This window comes from Camellia sinensis, unplaced genomic scaffold, assembly GCF_055761805.1.
Source record: "Camellia sinensis isolate YWXY unplaced genomic scaffold, ASM5576180v1 Unanchor3, whole genome shotgun sequence".
Classification (NCBI taxonomy): domain Eukaryota; kingdom Viridiplantae; phylum Streptophyta; class Magnoliopsida; order Ericales; family Theaceae; genus Camellia; species Camellia sinensis.
Window position 1 is genome coordinate 5,432,802 of NW_028129178.1, and position 11,347 is coordinate 5,444,148.

The 11,347-nt window shown below is 28.1% G+C and overlaps 1 non-coding gene across 1 annotated transcript; it reads left to right on the top strand.

Moving 5' to 3' along the window:
• Positions 1 to 846: 846 nt before the first annotated feature.
• LOC145816235 (small nucleolar RNA snoR8a) lies at positions 847 to 935 on the top strand. The gene has a single exon (XR_014358671.1). It is a non-coding gene; the product is annotated as a small nucleolar RNA snoR8a (small nucleolar RNA).
• The last annotated feature ends 10,412 nt before the right edge of the window (positions 936 to 11,347 follow it).

The window sequence follows — 11,347 nt, forward strand, 5'->3', positions numbered from 1 at the left end:
TTAAACCCCAAGCCTTGTAGGAGTTCCAATCTCTCAATCTTAATTTTCTAAATTTTTTATTTAAAAAAAAAAATCTCAACATTTATTGATGTAGTCAAAATCCCCTAATCAGCATTTATTAACTTTTTCCAATCCATATACCTGCATTTATTAATTTGGTTAAAATTTCTGATTAGCATTTAAAATCCCCACATACAAATAATTATAGATATAACTTGTTCATAGTTACTGCAGTAATCTTTTTAATTTCTTCTATATATTATAGTTAGTGATAAGATTATTAAATTATTTTTATAAAAAATCTTAAAGAATATAATTTATATATTTAAAAAAATTAAAATAAATATAAATATTTATAATTATCCGTGCACGGCACGCCACACGGCTTATGGGCTTACTTATTGATAGGGAATCCGGATCCGCTATTCTTTTCTCCCCTGCCTCTATTTTGCATCCCTCGCACCAAACATGGCATTTAGGGTTAGGGTTTTGGAGACGGTTTAGCTTCAGCTCCCTCTTCATCCCTCTCTCTCTATATATAATCCCAGTGCTCATACTTCCTAGCCAAAATAAATTTTCTTCGCCGCCGCTCATAAAGAAGGCTTTGTTATTTTTCTCTCGTTCTCTCTGTTTTCTTGTGATTTCTCAAGCTTCAATCGCAAGGCCTTGCTTTTATTTCCCTTCATGTATTAATTTTCATTGTTTTCAGTTTTTTTTTTTTCGAAGATCTATTGAATTTTCAATGCTTGACAATTTGAAGATGTCCTGCAATTTACCCAATTTGATCATCCATATGTGGATTTTCAATAAGGCATCTAGCTGCATATGCAATCAAAGAAAAAAGGTGGGGGTGCGATGATTATAAAAAATTCCTCGTTCTGAATGCTATTGCCATGGCATGACAGACACATTTACACCCATAGAATATGAGCACCCCCCAAGTCATAATTTTTTTTTTTTTTTCAATTTATATTCTGTATTATCTCTTTTTCTATGCACACTGATTGATGATGGGCTGGAAATATGTGGAAGATCTATTCTATTGTTGTTGTTTTTGTTGGGTAGTGCTTACATAACTCTTTTGTTAGGTGAGTAGTTGTGTTAACTGTATTTGGATCAGTGATTTTGTGGAGTGAAAAGAAATGCCCATTTTATTTCCTCCACAAATCACACTCAACAAATCCAAGATCTATATGTAGCCCCTAGTGAGTCTTTTTATTAAAGAAATTGGTTTTACTTAGGTACATTTCTGTTAGCAATGCTCATGAGAGTTGTTTCCATCTAGAAGTAAAAATATCAAGTTTTCTCAACTTAAATTATAACTTAGCACTTTAAGATGCTACCTTTAATTTCTCTTTGACAAGATCAAAGTTGTCTTGGTCCTCTCTTGTATACTCATCCTGCAAGAACTTGTTTTTGGCATATGAAATGATTCTAAAATTTTGATATTTGAAGGGTTCACTTTGACTATATTGGGTTGACAGTGTGAGGTTCTCAGCAATTTTTAATCTACCAAGGGTTTTGGTTGTAATATGGCAATTTTGATTTATTTTTACTTCGTCTCTGCCCTGTTCTCAATTAGCAACACCTTCATGGTGTCGTCTCAGTGTTTTCCTTGAAAATGTTGAAGGAGATGGCTTTTTATGTACATGGCATCTGAAAACTGTAGTTGTTATGTGTTTGGCCTCTCCTGAAATTGATTTGGGTGGTGTTTAAAGCCTTAATCTGACAGAATGAAGAATTCTAGGGGTTGGGTTACGCACACCTCCAAATTTCAAAGATTATTTTACTTATTTTTTTTTATCATAGTTCTAATTAGTATTAGAGATTGTTTGGTACGTCCTAAATAAGTGTACTTTTTGTTTTTTTGGGTTAAAAAATTGAGGAAAAAAATATAGATGTTTGAGTTAACTTTTTGACTTAAAAATTGATTTGTAGGAAAAAATTAGGATTGAGAGTTGTGACTTTTGGTGAATAGGGTTAATTTTTTAACTTTTTGAGTAATTTTTTGATTTTTTGGTTTCTTTTGTAATATGTCAAACTTGGCCTTATGACAAAATTTTGAAGATTTTAAATCTTTGTAATTTGTATAATGGGCGGTGTCGTAGTTTTGTAATGACATAATATTTGTTGATACATTAATCAATAAGTATACTAATTAATGTGTGTAGTACTATCATTTTTATTTTCTACTCTGAAATTGTAAATTTTAATTGAAATTTTTTTTGTTGACATCTGTTTATGACATTTTTTGTGCCCACATGTTTCCTATGCTATCTCGATTTCTTGATAGCATTTAATTTGTATTTGTAGAATACCAAGATTGTTTTGTTTCAGGTTTGTGTCATACTGGCTAGTGAGTGTGGCATTTTAGCTCCGTTGGATAGATGTAGATTTGAGATTGTGTTTTAAGTAACTACTTTGGAGTGGATATGAATGCATAATGATAAAACTCTTTAATATAATCTCAAAATACTTGGGGCAACTATTACATCCAAATTTGAGACATTCTTGTTGCTCTCTCCATGAATGATTAATGCCAAATCTGTAAATTTCAAGTTCATAAATACAAATGGTGCCTTATTGTTGACATCTATGTTTACGATTTGGTGTGGTTTGTTGAATGTCATGTGCATAACTTGATCCCCTTTCTAGTCTCTCTCTCTTTTTTTTTTTTTTTTTTTTGGAGGAATTCCATGCTGCTTAATGTTGTGTTTGTTTTGGGGATTTGGAGAAGGATTTGGAAAGGGAAATGGAAAAGGTAGGTGAAATGTGAATATATCATGCTTATATTTCACATAGTTTCACACACTTTTTTCCTTTCTCTTTCCAAATTCTTTCTCAAATCTCCTAACCAAACACACCATAAGTGTTTACGGTTTGAAAATTGATAATCCATTGACTATGATTCCACGTGACCTCACAATTGTTCATATATTTGTTTTTGTTTGATGTTTTGTTAATTTTTAATCGTCAATACGAGGCCAGATGGTTAAAGAATTTGTTACTCCCTTTGTTCGATCTGATGTCTGAATGGTACACCTGTATGAAATGGATTTTGAGTACCTAGCTGAGGTCAGCCACCAAAAATTTTAAAAAAAAAATTTGTATGGTGATCATGTCTTTGCGTTTACTTTGGAGTCTGAATGAAGGTCTTGTTTATGTTTAGAATTTATTAGGTGATGGTGACGGTAATTTTATTAAATAAAACTTTATAATTACAATTTTTTGTAAGATTTGACAAATTTTCATGAGATTTCAAGAGACTAGAAAATGTCCAGCTATTTACAATTTTTTTCTGAGAATGGGATGAATTTGAGGATGATCATGTTGGTCAAAGTATTGTTTTAGTTTTTGGAAAAAGGTTGTGATCTTCTTTCTTGGCCTCCACCACTCTCATGTTATGTTTGGTGGGGGGATTTGGAAAGGAAAATGAAAAGATAGGTGAAATATGAATGAAACATGTTTATATTTCACCTAGTTTCACACACTTTTTTCTTTTTTCTTTCCAAATTCTTCTTCAAATCTCCCAACCAAACATAGCATTAATGTATTGGGATTGGTTATTTTTTATTTTTTATTTTTTATTTTTTTTGTTTTTTTTTTCTTCCTATCATCAGGGGTCAAGAAAAAATAGGGTGTATCATTTTTGTTAGTGTTTTTGTTGTTGAATTATTGAGGATCATGCTGGTCTTTGTCTTCATCTTATGGTCTGATCTCTATCTTAGACAGAGACCAAGAAGGGAAAGTTGTCTAGACAAAATCTACATGAAATCAAAGCCAAAAGTGAGATGAGTATCACATTCCAAAAATAAGTGGAAGGTAACTTGGAACTGGAGATGATCTTTATTTCTGGTGAATAGAAACATAATTAATATTCGTTTTGTTTACTTTTTCAAATCACAGATTCATAGTCCAAAACTCAAATCTATTTGGATCTTTAAACCTATTTTCAACGCAACCATTTACAAAATTCTTTTTAAAACTTAGGGTGTTTTGGAAAGTTGGTATAAAGTGGATTTCTTGATTTTTTTTAGTTTATTTTGTCTTTTCGTAAGGAAGTTATGTGAGAAGTGATATGACTCAAAATTGGTAAAAAATTAAAAGTTAACTTTTTACCAGTTTTTCAAAAGAGCACTTATAATCAAATAAATTTTAAGTGCCGTTTACTTAAGTTTTGGAAAATTTATATATTTTGAGTTGTATTTTGAAAAATATATTATTGAAAAGAGTTTTGAAAATATTATATTATGAGTTTTGAAAATAATTTTGAAATAATTTATAATTTTTTTTTCTCGGGAATTTGGTCAAAGTTTATCATAATAAAATTTTACTATATTAAGAACGAGAACAAGTATAAAAAAGTTTTTCTTAAATGTTTAGTATATACAACTACAACAATGATTCATCCCTCCTTTTCCTCTCACCCCCTTTGACCCCCTCTCTCTCTCATTGGTTATATTTTCTTTTTCTTTTTTTTTTTCCTACTCCTCCAATCACCACCCGCCACGTGGCAAAGGGGATGAGGGGTGACCCTCAAAAGGGGGTTAGTAAGTGACTAATTTAATATTTTTAATTTTAAAATGATACAACTTTTGATCTGCATATCAATTTTAATAAAAATTAATATTTTTATAATTTTCTTTTATCAAAATTTATTTTTTAAGATTTAAGTTGATTATGAAATTTTTTTTTTTTATTTTTTTCTTAAAATATCGACAAAATTGACGTAAATAGTATTAAGTTATTTTACTATGAATCAAAAATAAAATAACACTAACAAAAATGATAGACACCCTATTTACTTAAGTTATTATTTTACTATGAATAAAATTGACGTAAAATATTATTTTGTCTTAAGGAGGATCATGCTGGTCTTTGTCTTAAGTTATTTTACTATATTTTTAGTATAATCAAATAATATTTTACTATGAATCAAAATGAAATATTATTATTGAAATAAATTTATTTACTTAAGTTATTTATTTTGTTCAATAATAATATTTGTATAACTAACTTAAGTAATATTTTATTTAAATAAATAATATTTTACTATGAATCAAAATAAGTTATTTACTTAAGTTATTTATTTTGTTTAAAAATAATATTTTATTTTGATTCATAGTAAAATATTATTTTATTTCACAATAAAATCTGTATAACAAAATAAATAACTTAAGAAAACCTTATCAGAGTAAATTTTTATTTTTATTTTATTATTCTTGAACATGGTATTAGTAAAATAAAATAAAATAAAATAAAATAAAATATATATTACAACAATTATGACAACTAAAAATAAATTTTTATTTTTATATTTATAAATTAAACTTCCTTTCCCTAAATCGGCACCATCAATCCACTCAAGTCGATGCCCAAAACAATGCCTCAAGTAAGAAAGAACAAGGCAAATTCTAGGTTCATTAATGATTGATTTTTACCTACCGTGTCCGTAGTAGGTGGATATGTCCTTAAGACTCCCTTGGCTTTATTTTTTAAATCTTAATTTCTTAGTCCAAAATCTAAAAATTTATTTGGGTTTGAATTTTTAAACTGGTATTTAACTCAAATCATTTAATTTTTTTTTTTTTGCAAAATTCATATCTAAACAAGTTTTAAAATTTCAAAATAATTTTTTAAATTCATAACCAAATAAATTTTAATTTGGCAGTATCTAGTTTGTGTTTTGAGATGTTATTTAAAAATAATTTGTTGGAGAGAGTTTAGAAAATTTGAAAAATTGTTTGATTGTATATTTTAAAAATAATTTTAGACTTTTTTGGAGTTTGAAATGATATGATATTCTTTTGTATTTAAATAAATAAGTGAGAAAAAGTAATTGAGAAAGAGAGAGAAGAGTAAAAAAAATGACTGATTGGTGTATAGTAAAAAGAAAGTGATTTTGAAATTTTTTTCCTAAATTTTTTTCTAAGTATTGGTCAAAAAATTTGTTATATTTTAGATATATATGGGCAATACAAAAAAATATACGTATATAGTAAACAAAATGAGAAAAAAAAATGTAATAAATATGAAACATATGAAGATTGAGTGGATATAAATTAGAAAACGGTTTTAAAACTTTAAAAATGTTACTACGAATTAATATACATACATATATATATATATATATATATATATATGAAACTCTGCTGTATAGATCATATTAGATTTATTTACAAAGTATATTTAGATTACGTAAAAGAAGAAAATAAAATTGACTATAAAATTTGTAAAAAGTTTTGACTACGAGACAAAATATCACAAGATTCAAAAAAAAAAAAATTAATTAAAAACTAGTTTTGAAAACTCTTAATTAAATAAGTTCTCAATTTGCAAATTTCTAAACAGCTCACAAAGGGGGCCTACAAGGGTAGAATCATGAAATTCAAATTATGTTCTCGTGACTACTTTCCTATGATGAGTATGTATATGTATTTTAATTATTTGTTTAATGAAAGTTGAAGTTTTTATAAATGTTAATTATTGTAATACATTTTTTTAATTAAACATTTAATTTAAAGATGCTGCATGTACACATGATCACATTGTATAGTATAAGAAACTATAAGTCAAATTATATGATGATCTTCCACGAAGGAAAAAAAATGGCATTTGTATTGTTGAAGTCATCTCTCAAAATATGATATATTTACACGGTACGGTACAAGTCAAAATTTGGCATTAACACAATTCAAAATATGATATCCTTACATTACATTTAGTGGCGGAGTCAAAAAATTAAGTTACAAGGGCAATTATTAATTATAATTTTTTATTTAAAAAAATCATAATCAACTTCAAAATAATAATAATTTTATGAGCTAAATTTAAGTATAAGAAATTAAAAATCATTATTTAATACGAATAAATCAAAATTCTATAATAGTGTGTAATGGCTCAGTGCGGGATGGTGATGTAAGTTTGTAATTTTTGCAAAACAAATTATGAATTAAAATTCCTAATTTTAGAAAATAAAAACACATTATTTATAGCACAAATTATTATAAAATATATTTAATTTTTATTTGATAGAAAGTATTAAAGAGATGACTAAATTATGTGTTTTGAATGTAAATTACAAAATAGTCTTAGAGCACCATATGGCGTTACTTATGTGATACTCAAAACATGAGAAAAATATCACACTAAGTAATTTGTCAACTACTTGAAAATAATAAATTAATTATATTCAATTCTTACGATTTTCCACTATATTATTAATTTAGACTACTACATAAACAATATCACATAGTACTCTTAAAGTATCAAATAACTATTTATTGTAAATAATACATTCAATTATTAACCAATAAACATGTTAAGGAAAAAAAAATACATTTTACATATAACGGCAAAACAAAAACAAAAAAAATGTTCAAAATTGAGGGAGCCACATGACCCCTCTGAGCCTTCTTCGACTCCGCCCCTGCAGGCGAGGCTATTTTGTTTTAGGAACAAAAAATATATAATATATTTAAGTAATAACAAAGCATGTTTTTTCAATTCGTGCACAGTTCTAGAACCTTTAGAGATACAAGCATCGCTAAATAAGACAAATTACCTCTGGTCTAAAATTTGGACTCAAAAATGTTGTTTTGGTTTTTGAGACTCATCATGAATATATTTTGATGATATCAACCGTTTATTTTGTCTTGTACTTCGTGTATTTCACCAAAAACAAAAGAGCTCAATCCGATAATTATAATTTATTCAATTTATTACATTTGTCACCAAAAAAAAAAAATTTGTACGGTTTATTTTAAAATCACAATCGTTTTTTTTATTGAAAAACATGATAAATTGAGTAAGTTACAATTATTAAAACTTTTCTTTTCTTTTTTCTTTTTATTTTTTTGATGAAATACACGACAAAATGAAAATAGAAGAGAAACGAAGACTGAGAATCAAGAACTATTAAGAGTGAAAATTTTCATTATTTAAGCTCGATTATCACAATGGGTGGGGAGATTAAAGAAGATTGTGGTCCATAAATTTAAGGCAAGTTGGATTAAGTAGATGAGTACGTTTGTGGTACTGTGTGATAAACGAATACCCATTAGACTAAAAATAAAGTTCTACAAAACGGCTATTATGTCAGCAATGTTGTATGAGACGAAATGTTGGGCAACTAAGAAATAACATGTAGATAAAATGAATGTTGTTAAGATGAGGATGTTAAGGACGATGTGTGGTAAGATTAAAATAGATAGAGTTAGGAATAAATATATTCATGAATAGGTAGAAGCAATATCGATAGAAAACAAGTTGAGAGAGAATAGATTGAGATGGTTTGATCATATACAACAAACACCAATAGAGACAATATTGAGGAGATGCAATACAATTACAGTAGATAAAAATGGTAGGCACTATAGGAAGATACACCATTGGTGACCAAAAATGCTGACTAAAAAAATTTAGTGGCCAAAATATTTAGTCGTGAACAACAACGGCGACTAAAAAATTTGATGGCTAAATGTGACATAAAACGGTGACTAAAATATTTGGTCGCTAAATGTAGTGCCATTTGCGACAAAAAATTATTGGCAACTAAAACTGTTAAGTCACTGAAAGCTGAATTCATTTTTATTTGGGAACTTTCGGTGACTACAATTTAGTTGCGAAAAATAGTCAACTCAGTCAATTTTAGTAGTCAAAAAATTGTAAATTAGTGACCAACTTTGTTTCAGTCGCCAAATACTTTGGCCGACAATTTATCTCCACCTAACTAGGCGACAAAAATATTTAGTTGTCATTGACTTTTGACAACTAAATTTTTAGCACCCGAAGGTGTATTTTCCTGTAGTAAGGGTAAACTTAAATTGAGGTGGGATAATATAGTGATATATAGGCCTCCTTAATTTGACTAACCAAATAGAGTTTGATAAAGTCGAATGGAGAAGAAAGATTCATGTAGCTGATCCCATATGATAGGACTTAACGCCTCGTTTGGGAACAGGCTAATTTAGTAACTTTTTTGCTATTTAGCTAAAATATGAGCTAAAAAAAACTAGTATGTTTGGGATGACTTTTTGGCTTTTTATGAAAAAATGTGCAAAAAGTAGAGAGAAAAGAGAATTTTTGACTTTTTGGTATAGGTTGTTCGCTTTTTGATTTTTTTAGTAACTTTTTGATTTTTTTACTTTTTTTTACTAAAAATGTCACTTACCAAACGAGGCCTAAAACTTATTTGGTTTGGTTTGGATGAAATATAGGAAGTGCCTGACAAAATAAACGGTTTAAATTATTCAAACGAGATCCATGATGAGTCTCATGAATCCAAACAACGCTCTTCTAGACTGGAGGAGATCCTTTTCCTTGCTAAATAACCTACATTTCGCCATAAAATCCTTAACCATTGTACTAATATTCTCATCTGGTTCACTTTTGCCATTGCTTGATGAATCTTGACGACAGCTTTATCGTACAAATCTAAGCTGCTACAACATCCACCACAAGCCAAGAACCGTTTTGAATCTGATGGATATGGACTTCACATTTTTATTTATTTATTTATTTTGGGTATTCTATACATATTTAAATCTCATTTCATTTCTTGCAAAGAAAAAAAAGGGAGGGGGGGGGGGGATAATAATGAAAGAGAAAAAATAAAATGATGCAAGTGAAGAAAATAGAAATAATTGCTCAAAAATTCACATATGTGCATGTATAGGACATTAGATTTGAATCTTTATTTGTGAGAAAGACATAGCCACAATATTTTTTTATTATTGATTTGCAACTTTAATTTTTTTTTTCTTAAATTTTAAAATGTTATAACTTTATCAAATTTTAAAATGTTATAACTTTATCTCTACAAATATGTTTTAATAAAATCTATCACTTTATTGGTTTTTTTTTCATAATCTATTTTTTGAAAAAATATATGAAAACTAGTTTGGTGAAAATAAATACCAAAAATATGTTTTTGAATTTTAAAACTTTTATTTATTTATTTATTCATTTTGGTGAGTGTGTGTAAAAAAGAGAACAATATGAAAATGTTAAGTGTTTTTGGATTTTTCATTATTTTTTTACCAAAATAAATTTTCATTAGCTTTAGCTTTTCATTGAATACATTTTAAAGACGGACTAAACAAATTATTTTTGGATTGCTTTTTTGAGATATTTCAAAGAAAATTTATATTGAATATGAAATTTAGAATTTTTTTTTTAAACTTGACCTAATAATTACATCTAACTTTTAGGGACGATTAGATATAATCATTTGGTGATTTACCGATTACATCCCATTTTTTTATTGCCTTGGCTCATTGAATTAAACACAATTTAAAAATTATAGTTAGAATTATTGTTTGATTATAAGATTTTGCAGTGTTTAGTAATAAATCGAAGCGAATTTAATTATGAGACTTTGTCTTGTTTTGTTTTGAATTGAAGTGACTTTGGTTATGAGACTTTCATTGTATTTCTTTTTTCTTTTTTTTTTAAATTTATGAACCAATTTAGTTTTGCTTTGTATCACTTATTTCAAAACTAGGGTCATATTTTCTCCTAAAAAAAACATAAAAGTGGTACATGTCACTATTTTAACTAATAAAATACAAATAGAGACACCACATATATTTACTGGTGTGGCAAATTATAATTTCCTCTTTCAATTTGGACATTTTAAAGGATATTAGTTTGGATTAAAACTCTTAACCGCCACTAATTTCTCACCCAAAACTGAAGACGAAGCCTATATGGCCAAATTGAATAGAAAAGTCAAGCTCATGGAAATGATTTTTAAGAATTGCATTAATTGAAGTAAACAACCCATTCAACGCGCTATAAATAATTGAGGAAGCAACTCCAAAAGGAAGGACTCATCGAGAAAATGATGATCTTCTAGGTTACTTTCAATGAATAAATATTAAATATAATGGCGATATTACACAATAGCATCATTATAAAAAAGGGTCCAGTTTGTCTCAAGTTGAGATCAAGACTGGACCCGTCCAGTTCGGCCCATGGGGTCCATTTTTTGGGCCCGTTTTGATAATTCGAACCGTTCAATGTGTAGAAATCGTCAAGTACTACATGCCTATAAAAATCACGCTGATCGGATATCAATAGCTATGTGATCAAATCAATTTTGTACAAAAAAATGGACGGTAAAACAATTAACGGTTGAAAAAAAACTGTTTTATTCACATAGTTATCGATATCCGATCAACGTGATTTTTTATATACATATAGTAATCGACGAGTTATACACATTGAACGGTTCAGATTATCAAAACGGGACCCGTGGTGGGCCCCCACAAGTCCAACAGCACGGTCCAGTCCGATCTTAGACTGGACCAAAGCCACTGGCTATAACAAAATTCATAAAAAATGT